Source organism: Alosa sapidissima, chromosome 10 (genome assembly GCF_018492685.1).
Source record: "Alosa sapidissima isolate fAloSap1 chromosome 10, fAloSap1.pri, whole genome shotgun sequence".
Classification (NCBI taxonomy): Eukaryota; Metazoa; Chordata; class Actinopteri; order Clupeiformes; family Clupeidae; genus Alosa; species Alosa sapidissima.
Genome location: NC_055966.1, coordinates 29,256,925 through 29,270,656, shown reverse-complemented (window position 1 = coordinate 29,270,656; position 13,732 = coordinate 29,256,925). Strand labels below are relative to the sequence as shown.

The 13,732-nt window shown below is 42.3% G+C and overlaps 1 protein-coding gene across 1 annotated transcript in view; it reads left to right on the top strand.

Annotated features, from left to right (window-relative positions):
• Nucleotides 1–5,431: 5,431 nt before the first annotated feature.
• The window catches only part of kcnj14 (potassium inwardly rectifying channel subfamily J member 14), a 23,361-nt gene continuing 15,060 nt past the window's right edge, over nt 5,432–13,732 (top strand). The window contains exon 1 of the mRNA XM_042108509.1: nt 5,432–5,666. The gene's annotated coding sequence lies outside the window, so the exon portion shown is untranslated. The remainder of the gene's footprint in view (nt 5,667–13,732) is intronic.

Genomic DNA, 13,732 nt, shown 5'->3' with positions numbered 1-13,732 from the left:
CACTCCTTTGTAGAAGAGACGTCACCTCTGTGGAAATCTCTTGTAGGAGTAACCTTCTCCCCTGGGGAAGAGCAACCTCAGCTCTTCTGTGGAGTTCCCATGGCGGAGTAAGGAAGTAACCTCCTCACTGGAGATGACTGAGAAATGCAATCTCAGCTCAGTTGTATATGTCTCTGGTAAATCCACTTTCAGAGGTAGGAAAGTCCTAACCTGACTCTCGCCAGATGAATTTCGTTCCGCCTAGCTCCACTCACATCCATCTGGGTTCGCTTCCGTTGAGAGTGATTTCGGCACCAGATTTTATGGTAGAGCCAATCAGGACGCAGGGCGGGAGTTTCATAGATGTGATGTAGCGAAGCGAGTGTGAGACTGTTCTCAGCATCACGGGTTGGCTTCGATGTGAGTGGTTGAAGTACTTCTGAAACACCACTCCAATGGATCGATCCCAGATGGATGAGTGGAGCTAGGCGGAACGAAATTCATCTGGTGAGAGTCAGGTTAGGAAAGTCCAGCTTCAGAAAGTAAAAGTCCTACCACATATCTGTGCCAACCATTCACTTAAACCAGCGGATACTCTTCAGCCAGGTAGAGCAGCTAATTGGTGAGATCAACTGTTTTAAGTGCACAGGTAGAACCAATGCATGGTTGGACTTTGTAAAGCTGGACCAGGGGCGGAGCTAATGGTTCACTATGGTAACACACAATGTTAACCTAATTCTCACTCAAGACTTCAAGGCTATCATGGATATAAAACGTTTTTTGGAAACAATGAGAGGGTGGAGGTAGCAAAGGATGGAGGCAGCAACACTAGAGGAGTTATTTCAGATGAACAAGGTAGGCAAAATGCTTGTCAAAACGTTAGCATTACATCTGGATTATACTGAATAATGTTTTGATGTTAAAGCACGAACGCTGTCTAAAGCCATACACAACGGTAAACTAGAACAAAACTAAAGGTAACTTTACCCTTTATAGGGCCGTATAAAGTTGTCCAAATGAATAGGTCGTTATTAGGCGTTGTTGTATATTGCATATGGATTTTGTACTACAGTAGTCTACTTTTTAGGTGACCAATGCACGAACGAAACCGGGAAACGGACAAATATTATTAAGCCTTTCAATGTTTTGTTGCGCGCGGAGGGGTAGATGGTGCGCTTACCATTCATTCCTGCTGGCGCGCCTGATAGTGACTGCTGTTGTCGCGGCAAGTGCACAGTATAGGCACAGTGTAGACTAGACCTACATGCTATGTCGCTGATTTTCTGTAGGCTAATAAATGCAGCCGGTAGCATAGGCTACTTCGGCAAACCCAGACCGGTTGTGGCATCAGAATCGCTTTTAAAACGCAACAGTGTAGCGAGAGGGAGAGTGCGGGCTATTTAATTTGCAGCATGACAGACGAACTCCCATTGTGAGCGCACTCTACGGACCAGTGGCATCTTTAGTAGGCCTAACATTTTTCATTATTATTTTCCCCCAGCAATCAGTACAAATAAGCATCGGTAAATATAACAATTAATCAAGATAGATTTGGCCAAAAGTGGGCCCCCTTTGCGGTCGTGGGCCCGGAGCGACCGCCCCCCTTGCCCCCCCGCTCCCTCCGCTTATGAGCTGGACTTTTCCACCTCTGTCCACTTCCATCTGTTCTCACGATGAAGCACAACCAGACACTTATTTCCCAGCATTGTGAGTCGGTCCTGTGTTAAATGCACATGCACCTACCGTTACATTCTATACATTTGAGGACATCGTAGGGTCTATACTAGTTATTCAATCTGTTTTAACCCTTCAATGATAAAAGTAAAGATGAAAATAAATTCTTATATTATGAAAATGAGAATGAGAAGTTAAAACATCTTTGCTCTCAAAGTCAAAGTCAACTTTATTATCCCGAGGAGTGGAAGGCGCAGAGACACACACATTAAATATATAGGAAACATACAGATATCCCATATGCTGTCCCCCCCCCCCCCCCCCCCCCCCCCACACACACACACACACACACCACACACATACTAAAAATTCCCAAATGTAATTAGGACTAAAAATTAACACACACGCACACACACACAGTAAAGAATCTCTTTTCTGATCACTGGCCACTGGCTGGAAGTGTGGAATAGCAGCAGGAACATCCATGCTCCACTGCCTTCATGTTGACCTGTATGCAGACTTGGCTTCAGTGCCATTAACTAGAAATCTCACAGAAATCTCATCTTTCAGTGGTCATTTTAATTGTAGTTTAAGTGTTTTTTTTATGTTATTCAAGCCTTATATTGTCTTTAATTGTACTCAAAGTCTTGCAAAAGCTTTATTAGCTGTCCTAAAAGATTAGTTGTTTTTTTTTGTAGGAGTAAATGGGTGACGGCCCACCACTCCTCTCCAGGCGGATGGAAGCCAGAGGATGTCTTTGAAGTCTCACGATGCTTAGCCTTTCTTGGAACAGACCAATGCAAGATGTCATCCAGTTAGCTGCAAAGCTGGATCCTAGTGTCCAGCTGTTGTTGGTCTGGATCTAGCTCCTATCTGGCCCTTACCTGGCCCTTACCTGGCCTTCCCCAAGCTCTGGTGTGGCCCGAATATGCCCCACAGTCATGCCAGAGCTGGCTGAAGTAGGGTGCGATGCAGCACATTTCAATAGAATGACATAACATGGAGCAGGCCCTACTTTAGAGTATTAAAACGCCTGCACTGCTAATACTTTTATTTTCCATATTCCCTCAGCAAGGTTCTCTTTGTTACAGGCCAAGGTATGGTGAACAAACTACACCAGATATCAGACACAAGGCTTCGGAATGTCTGTGTGGCTATACACAGCCAGTTGTGATTTACTATCTGGCACATGGCTAAACACGGCAGGAGAGCTGCAGACATGTCGGTGATGTGCTAAACATCACAACATTTTTGCTTTCACAATGGGACGGAATCTGGACCATCTCTTTGATACTTTCAAGCATTTCTGTTAGTTATAGACCCTTTCAACAATAAAAACAATAAAAACAAAAACATTCTATTTGGGTCCCAATCTACTTCCTCTGCATTAAGATAACATATGGAATGTTAAAACGGAAGCCTTGTGGGGCCAACTATGATGCTGATAATGGAACTCTCTTGAAAGGGTCTATATCCCATGTATCAACTTCAGGGTGGCAGCATGCTTGCATGTCATCGTAGATACAATGCAAACACTATGGCATATTTTGTGCGTCAGGTAGAAGCTGGCACACATTTTCAAACTGCTTGCACACATTTCCAAAGCTCTGTGTCTTCTCTACACACAACTGTTGCTCACCCAAAATGCAAAATGCCTCATATCTCCTGCAAAATGAAACAAAGCATTCAACACATCTCAAAAGCAGGCATTTGCCTCACACTGTAAGCATCTTTTGTCATAATAATATTTTTGGATACATCATGTACACACTGTTGCTCAAAACCTAAAGCTTTTCTGTCTTCCCTGGGTTTCTGTGTATATTTTCATACACGGGCGAAAGCCATCTGTAGAGAAGTTGAAGTGTACATAGTAAAACATACAAGCAATATTGAAACCAAAAATAATGATTTGTCCAAATAACTAGCTGTTGTACAGTACAGCACACCCAAGAGGGAAAAAAGCAAAGTAAAATACAACCACCACCACATGTAGATGGACAGAAACCCAACACTTTTGACAGTCTGTGTGTGTGTGTGTGTGTGTGTGTGTGTGTCTGTATGTGTGTGTGTGTGTCTATGTGTGTGTATGTGTCTGTGTGTGTGTGTGTGTGTGTATGAGTGTGTGTGTGTGTGTGTGTGTGTGTGTGTGTGTGTGTGTGTGTGTGTGTGTGTCTGTCTGTCTCTCTGTCTGTCTGTGTGTGTGTGTGTGTGTGTGGTGGTGGGGGGTATCTATATGAGACGTGGATGCAAGTAAGTGGTGAATAAGTGTGCCATTTTAATAGGTTGTGTTTGAAAGTTACTTCCTGACAGATGTGTGTGTGTTTGGTAGAGTTGCTTGTGATGTTTTGCAAAAAGTGTTTCATAACATTGAAGTTAGTCTATGGTTTTCCAGATTTGGTATAGGGTTTTGATTTTTGAGTGACATGTTTAAAAAACTGTGCGATATGCAAAGATTCTGTGTGTAAAAAACAATGTTAAACTGGCTGGTAATGTTGGCAGATGCCAAAGTTTGACCTCTTCTGCCCTCTGTTGGTGTGATTCTGCAGTGCACTTTCCCCTGAGTCGTAAATGACTTGTCTTTACTGACAAGACCACAATAGGTGGTCAGATGCCACAAGATGTCAGGTTGCCGCATGAAAAATAGTGGGATTGAGCTGATTTGAAAAAGATAGTTAGTACAGTTAAAATAACAAATCAGAATGTATTTTATCAGTACTTTTGAATATTGTTTTCATCTTTCACTGGAGCTCCAATGCGTCAGCAATGTTCAGATGATGCTCTAATTTTACAGACCTCTGCTTTTCTCTGCTTTTTTTATCAGGTTACGAGACCTATCTTATGGTTCCCATCATAAGTTATAGAGGGACAAATTACATTAACCTCTCTCTCTCTCTCTCTCTCTCTCTCTGTCTCTCTTCATTACCATGCCCACAGAGAATTTTCCATTGATCAATCAACATTTTTTCCCCAGCCTTACGCAAGTAATAACACAACTGACAGCTGGCTGCACCAATAGCATTTGAGCCTAACCCCCTGTAATTACTATGTTTAATTCATCAGCTGTTTCTTGGACCCTTACTTAATCCGGTAATTAATGCGTGTTAATGGTTTTGCTGGTGATGCCCTTTGAATCCGTGATGGATGCAGAGGCAGTGCCAAGTCTGAGGCACAACACCCCATGATAATTTGAAATCCAATTATTACATTTCTTTTGGGATTTAGGCTATGCCATACACCACCTGACTCAAATCTGCCCGGTTTACGTAGAACATCATACTTGTCAGTATTGCTGTTTTTTTTTTTACCAGATCAGCTATCTTAAAAGTGTACCATTTCAATCCATAAATACATTTTACCATATCAATTCATAATATAGGCTAGCCTAACATATAATAGGCTATAATTCTAAACTTTTGTCATTAACTGTCATATGTAGGCTAACTTCCAGTAGCCTAAAGATTTTCCGTTGAAGCCACAGAATTAATCTCGATCTTTATTTTATTATAATTTTTCTTTTTACTGGTCATCGTTATGCTTCTGCCAGAGGGTGATGGTAACATTAGTAGCCTACCTCTCAGTCAAAACTTGAACTTGCGTGAAGCGTTATTTTATTACAACTACACAGTGAAGTAACTATTTGATAAGTCGTTTGAGGCTAATAGACAAATATACTTTATTCAGAAAACAATTAATCTTCGAACGCTTTTACGACAGACCTATTTAAAACCCGCATCATTTTCTCAAATAGTCTCTCATAGACGAGGAAGAGAGAAAACGAGCAGGACAGATATACCACAGGAGGTTGGGATGGAGGCAGGGCGCTCGCGGAACGTGCCACCAGAATCAGATGTCCGCGAGGTTAATGTGCAGTTCGACGACCTCACGAGAACAGTGCGTTTGATGGACGAGCTTGCCACCAAAAGTTTATTCTGCAGAAAAACGGCAAAGACCATTGAAATATAATTTTGGAATCACACAAATTTTGCCGTCTCATATTGGACCTACAATAGCTGGTGAGCTTTTATTTCAATTAGCAATGTGTGGAAATAAATGCAGGCCTACTTGGTGATGCTGAGTAGGCTAACCTATGCTATGTAGATGCAATTAAATTGAGTGTCTGTAATACTTAAGTTACCAAGTAGTGCGATTGGAAAAGTAGCCCATTTGTCTGCTACACCTAATTGGTAAACAGGGTGTTGGAAAGTGTCACTTAGTCGAGTGTAAGGTTCTTTTTATATTCATGAGTAATGGGAGTCTTTAGGAAAGAAACTTTACTGAAACTCACCAAAGCAGATTGATATTGTATGGATGCAGTTTCATGTAGACCTATGGATATTAATGATTTGACCAAGAGTTGTTTGTGTGTTTCACAGTTGTTTATGCAGGCTATTGATGGTAGACATATCGTCGTTCTATTTATAATGGCTTAGGCTGTGTGAAACATTGTGCCGAAGCAGGGTGACATGTTGTTAGGTCAAGGTGATGTTCAAGTGTACTGTATAGCCCGGTGCTAGAGAGCTGATAACCACGGCCACGTTTTGATAAACGCAGTGGCATCTTCGAAAGTAGAATGCCCAGCCCAAGCTAAACTCAAGTGGGTTTTGTTTTATCTGACAACCAAGCTCGCAGACCATGCACGCTATCACAGTATTTCACATGTAATCAGTGCGAAAGGGTCATGACTTTGAAATTACTTCGGACGTGTGTTTTATCGCACTTTATCGGTCAGTGTCCGCTTAGCGAAATACTGTATTTAACTGCAGTGTGCTTTTCATTATCCTGATTTACTGTATGCAAATGTTTTGAATGTGTGTAAATTCAGTTTCCAGTTTTATTTATTGATTCATTTACAAAAAACACACTTATCATAACAAGCAAGTTATTGCTGCAGTTATTTGTGGATACGATTCTCACAGAATGATGCCAGCCTCTTTATCTCTCATGACAACTTGTGTGTGTGTGTGAGTGTGTGTGTGTGTGTGTGTGTGTGTGTCAAAGATAACCCTGTGAAAATGAGCACATAATCTAGTCTCAGAATTCTGGATTACCTTTTTATAAGCTCCTCATGTCTAACTGTATTTGTGGCAGAGGGTGCAGGGTCGGCCAGAATCACACCTGGACGAATGCCCTTTGGCCTTCAAATGTATAATAGTGTATTAATAATGGCCTTCAAATGTATAAAGAACTTCATACACCATCATCAGTCTTACGAACAATATCACATGTTACAGTACATGGTAGTTTCATACACATTTTATAGACCTATGCAAAATTCTTATTGGCTTCGTCTGACACATCGAGTGCTGATAAACTTTGGTGTACTGTAGCCTATGTCATGGTTGCAATGGTTTCATAAACCACAGCCCTTTATAATCACCAAGAGAGAACTCTGGTGGTATATCCAGAGAGGGTCATATTTCAAACTTTTAGGAGACATTTTATAGTTTTAAGTTCATTGTGTCTAAAATAGGGCTGTCAAAATAACTGATTAATTTTGATTAATTAATTTGAGAAAAAATAACTGATTAAAAAAAATAACACAGATTAATCGATTCTGTATGACCTTTGACCCTGAGCCGTTGTAGTCAGTAACCATTAGACTGTAAAATGAAATAAGAAAATGTGCTGCCTATATCATTGATTGAAACATTTACTTTTCAAAAACGGCCTGATGGTGTTGATAAAAATAAAGTGTTGATTAAAATAAAGTCCTCTGCAATGTATGAGATAAAAAAAAACTTCTTCCCGAAGCACTTTTGAATTTATTTCCTCAGCATATTAGGTCATATCATAGATTATTATGGCCATTATTAAAATAATAATAAAAGAGTTTTTGAACTTTAATGTCACTAATGCTGATTATTCAATGATTCATTTGAATTTAAATGTTTAAAATACTTTCACAGCAAAAATCATATATGCGATTAATTTAGATTAATTAATCACAGAGTATGTAATTAATTAGATTAATTTTTTTAATCGATTGACAGCCCTAGTCTAAAACAGAGGACAGTTCGTTGATTCAGCAGATTTGGGTTATTATGATCCACAGTTTTAATCCTTTACAAATAGAGAGAGAGAGGGAGAGAAAGGGAGGAGGGGAAGGCTATGGTGAACTTGAACTTGAACTTGAACTACTTAAGTATCTCGGATTGAGGTATCCCTGTAGCCTGAAGAGCCAGACCCACATTAAAATGTAGGGTCTGGGCACTCACCGTTCGCAGTGCTCAGTCCAAGAGGCGGGATAATCGGTTGTCTTTCAAATTCTCTCTGCACGCAATAGGACAGTGCTATGAGTCCCATGCATTTCCCACCAGTGGAGCTAGTTGGCTAGTTCAAACTTTTGCCAACTTAATAAAAGCTTGACTCGTGTGTCACACTGTTCGCCAACAGCAACATTATCTTATTTGTTTTCAAGTAGCAGGGAATTCAAGCCAAACCGTTGCAACTCTGCCATCAATCATTATGTTAAGCCGCCTAACGACTCTATACATGATTTGATTGGCCTGATAGAAGTTTAATTTTTCGAGCTCACAAGCCAACGGAGAGTTGCTAGACTAGCCCTGGCAGCAAATGTAATTTGCTGCCGCTAGGGTGCGTCTAGATTTTTAGGCTAGTATCCCTGTGTTTCTGGATGTTTCTGTTACAGGCACAGAATGAGACAGGTTTTCTTCCAGCTCTTGCTGGTCTTTGCTGGGGTAGCTAGTTGGGCCACCAGCTGTATATGCTGGTGTGACTATCTGAGGAAGCTGGTCATGCTGGTGTGACCAGCCTGTCGTGTGGGATACAGCTGGTGCAAGATGGTCATGCTGGTGACCAGCCTGTCAAGCTTGACATTGTTGGTGTAAGATGGTCATGCTGGTTTGCTAGAATGACCGACATACCTACTACACTACACTACAATACACTACTACACTACAATACACTACTACACTACACTACACTCTACAGTACAGTACAGTACAGTACAGTACAGTACAGTACACTACACTACACCACACCACACCACACCACACCACACCACACTACACTACACTACACTACACTACACTACTACAATACACTACAATACACTACTACACTACATTACTACACTACACTACACTACACTACACTACACTACTACACTATACTACACCACACTACACTACACTACACTTCACTATACTACACCACACTACACTACAATACGCTTTCCTCATGACAGGCTCACACTTGTCCGTATAGCAACCCATTCACCTCTCCACACATTCCACCCAATAGAGATGACCGCTGACCTCATGCGCACATTACTGGGATAGAAATGTCAGTTGTCAAGGTGACTTGGATAGAAATGTCATAGTTGTCATGGTGAGTGGGGTTTACCACCATGAAAGCTGAAGGTGTGTGGCCTTCGAGATGTCATCTGCATTATGAGAAGCACAGAACCAGTTTGGGGGTAAACTGGATGGGGCTGGATGTGGGGGTAGATTAAACTGTGGAACTGTGGGGTATTTATGTGAGAGGGGTGGATGGAGATGGGGTATTTGTGTGTGAGATGGGGTGTGTGGGGAGGCGTAGGTGTAAGGCAAGGTGTTCATGGTGGTATAAGGCAATTTGGGGTGGAAGTGGTGATGGGATGTGTGTGTGTCTAAGGAGATTTAGCAGGGTTGAAGTTAAAGTGTGTGTGTGTGTGTGTGTGTGTGTGTGTGTGAGAGAGAGAGAGAGACATGGAAAATGTCAGTGCTTTTGCCTGGCCTCTATGTGGTAGCTGCTGACACGCTGCTGATAAAACACACAAGGTGTGAGTGATTAGAGTGGTGAATGTCTGTTGCACACACACACACACACACACACACACACACACACACACACACACACACACACACACTGTCACAATGCCAAACTACAACATGACATTTTATCACATTCTCCTTGTCTGAGTATTAATAGATGAGACTGAAATGTTTACTAGCGCCGTAATATATTGGGATTCTATGATAAACACTATACTCGATTCAGCACTCATGACAAGGTGACATTTATTACTGTCATTTATTTATTACATTTATTTATTACTGAGGAGAGTACTGTACACTTCAGTTACTCTACAATGAAACCAGATGTCATGAGTTGGGTCAATCGCTGTCATGTGACGTCTGTCAAGAGGTCATGGCTCTTCAAACATGTCCCATCATGGGTGGATCATAAAACCTTGTCAAATTTTCACCCGTGGCCTGTGTGTTATTTCACTGTCATACAATTTAGACTCCCGCCTTCTCTAGCCTAGTGATAACTATGGTCATTGTACTGATGAATGATTGATTGATTTCCCAAGAAAATGTGTGTGTGTGCGTGTGTGTGTGCGTGTGCGTGTGCGTGTGCGTGTGCGCGTGTGCGTGTGTGCGTGTCTGTGTGTGTGTGTGTGTGTGTGTGTGAATGTGTACGTGTGCGTGCGTGTGTGTGTGTGTGTACGTGTGCGTGCGCGTATGCGTGTGTGTGTGTGTGTGTGAATGTGTCCATGGGAGGGATCAGACCTGCAGCTCTTTGCTTTCTTCTGTGCGATTATAAGCAAAATGACGTCACCACTCTTCCTGGGCAGTGGTGTGCGTGAGAGATAGGCATGTGTGTGTGTGCGTGTGTGTGTATACATGTTAGGCAGGGAGGGACAACGTCCAATTAAGTGGAGCAGAGGCAGCTTGCCAGAGAGAGATTGGTTGTATTTGTCCTCTCTCTCTCTCTCTCTCTCTCTCTCTCTCTCTCTCTTTCACTCTCTCACACGCACACACACACACACACACACACACACACACACTCATTCTTTACCTGTTTGGAAGGTGACTCATACACTGTTTAATCCAGCTGTTGAGAAGCTCATAGATGTCTGTACAGTGAGAAACACACCTTAGAGGTCAGCTGATGCCAGGACAGATGTTGAATAGATGGTCAGATCTGCAGTCAGTATCAGACTTTTGCAGTCAAGTGTAACTCTATAATGTGAATTTGTTTCCTGCAATTAGCTTGCGCTAGTCAACGCTTCACTTGACCTGTCTATAAAGCATAACACACATAGCCATGCACAATCAGCATCTAGTCAGGTGGAAATTGTCAGTAAACTTTTCAAAGTGGTTGGTGCTTTGACAGCTTGTTAGCATTTGGCATCAGTTATCAGCTGTGGCATTATGTGCCAATAACAGGAGTGTGAAGTGCCATGCCACTGGACACTGACTGTCATCGTGACACGGTGTGTGATGGTGCTTGTGATGCTATGTTGATGTGCAGCCAGTGCCTGTTGTATAGATGCCGTGACTGTGTCTTTGTTACTGTTGTGAGTTCAAGTCAAGTGTTGCAAGACTGATTATGCATTTGATATAGAATATTTTAATGGACAGATTGTAAAATGGAGTTGGTTATTTTGCATATAAGAGCGGAGATGAGTCGTGTTTGGTATAATCGATAATAAACAGTGATATTTCTAATGAATATGATATAATATTTACTACAGAGACTGAGTAAGAGTGAAGAAGAAGAGGTGAAGGTGAAGAGGAGGAAGAGCAAGTGGGACAGATTATAAATGAGCTGGAGAGGGAGAGCAAGCGCTAGATAAGCCTGGCAATGTAAAGAGAGTGCTGTTGAATCCATGTGATATTATTGACGAATGGATACATTTTGTGCCCTTGTTGTGGTGTTGTGCTGGTCGATGGCCGCATCGACCTCCTCATTTGGAGGCAGTGCCATTGTGTCGCTGCTTTGAGTGGTGGTGTGCAAGCAGACGCTGTCTGATTAAAACACTCCTTCCACAACACCAAGCAAACACTCCAGCTCCAACATCAGATTACACCGGCACACAGTAGATGCTTATAAAATAAACTCTTATGACTTCTACTTTATTTTTTTTGCTTGTTTTTTTTCTGTAAAATAGTGTTCATTAACAATTACTTGTTTAAAACATGTTGATCCAGTTTGATGTGTCAGGCAAGAGCTAAAACACTGATCTGATAGACTGCTGTTGGGCCTCAGACACATTTAGGGAGTCTCTCAGCCTCAACTGAAAATACCGTATCCACAGTGACGTGAGTGGGCCTCTGTGATGTAAGGCCTCTGACAGAGTGTTTCTAGGTATTCTGATCATCGTCACACACACACACACGTGTACACAGCCAAAGAAGGGAAGAGAGGGAGATGACGAGGGGGAGCGAGAAAGGTGGGGAGGGAGAGAGAGAGTTTATCCTGTGGCTTGATGAATGACATTGAAGTCATATTCATGGTGAAGTTTAATCTGCCGGTGTAGCACCTAATTGTGGCATAATCTGTATTAGAAAGGGATGGGGGCAGGTACGCATTTAAGCTATAGAGCTACAGTTGCAGCATTAGAATAACATTTACGCTATTAACATTTATGCATTTAATGCTATAGAGCTACAGTTGCAGCATCAGAATAACATTTAAGCATTTTTACATTTTAACATTTACGGTACAGTGCAGAGGAGATTACTGGGAGCTAAGAATTACCCCTGTATCTGTCAATACTAGTACTAGAGGATAGGAGTGCCTACATAATAAGTACTAGTTAAAGTGTGGTAGTAGAAGAGGAGGAGGGAAGAGAGGGAAGAGGAGAGGAAGGAGGTAGAGGAGGGAAGAGCATGGTAGGTGTGTATCAGGTGTGTGAGGTTGTGTGAGAAGTGCTAGGAGAGGACGTATCCTTGGAAGAGTTGTGTCTTCAAAAGTTTTTTGAAGACAGAGAGGGATGCCCCTGCTCTGATGGGACTTGTTAAATGTAAATTAAAACATATTGTGATATTGCGGGGACAACAAAAGGCTAGAAAAATTGTGTGATGCTAAAGAAACAACTAATTAGGTTAATAGACACCAACAACAGACACCTTGATTGGATATAAAAAGAGCATCAGAGAGACAGACTGAAAGTCCCTCAGAAGTAAAAATGCAGAGGTCACTCTGTATAAACCTGTGTGGGCAAATAATCCAACAAACATTTGGGGATGTGTGGAGTATCAGAAAATCCAGAGACATTCTTGTAAAGAGGGGACAGGGTTGAAAAGTAATATTGGATGGCTGTGGTCTTTTGAGTCTCAGGTGGCACTGCATTAAAAACTAGACCTGGTTCTGTAAAGAGAATCATTGTACGGGCTCAGGAACATTTCCTATAACCACTGTCTATGAACACAGTGTGATGTTCCTTCTACAAGTGCTGGAATAAACCAACTGCCAGAAATGCCGCTGTCTTATCTGTGCCCAATCTAATTTAAGATGTACTGAGCCAAAGTGGAAAAAAGGTTAGACCAATCGAAATTTGACTCCGCATCCTCCGGGCTCAAGAGGAGAGGGGCTACCCAACTTGTTATTAGCGCACAGTTCAAAAGCCAGCATGCTGGTATGGGGGTGTATTACTACTGCCTGTAGTATGGGCCTCTTGCACATCTGGAAAGGAACAATTAATGCTGAATATACAGGTTTTGAGCAATGCTGTCATCCAGATAACCTGGAATATTTCAGGAAAATCGTGCCAATCTGCATTCTGCGCATATTGCGCATATTATAACAGTATGGCTCAATAGTAGAAGAGTCAAGGTGCTAAAATGGCCTGCCTACAATCCAGACCCTTTCACATTGGGTGCATCATGGAACGAAAAACATAATTACAAAGACCCCAGACTGTCGAGCAGCTGAAATCCTATATTGGGCACACACACACACACACACACACACACACACACACACACACACTCAGACATATAAAGAATGCATGGTCTGGTACACAGTGATCTGTGTCCCTGCGTCTTGCCTTATCCCCCTCTCGGTGATGTTCTGACTTGCTGGAGGACGCCAGAGGGGACAGAATCTCACGGCGCAGCGTGACACCTCGGGCAGGACATTGCAGTGAGAGGGCGAGGGATGTGCATGTTAGCGGCGACTAAAACCGGCGACATCTCACCCCTCCACCCCTCTGAGATAAAGGCCTCCACTAGAGCGGCGACTAAAACCACACATCTCACCCCTCCACACATCTCACCCCTCCACCTCTCTGAGATAAAGGCCTCCACTAGAGCGGCGACTAAAACCACACATCTCACCCCTCCAC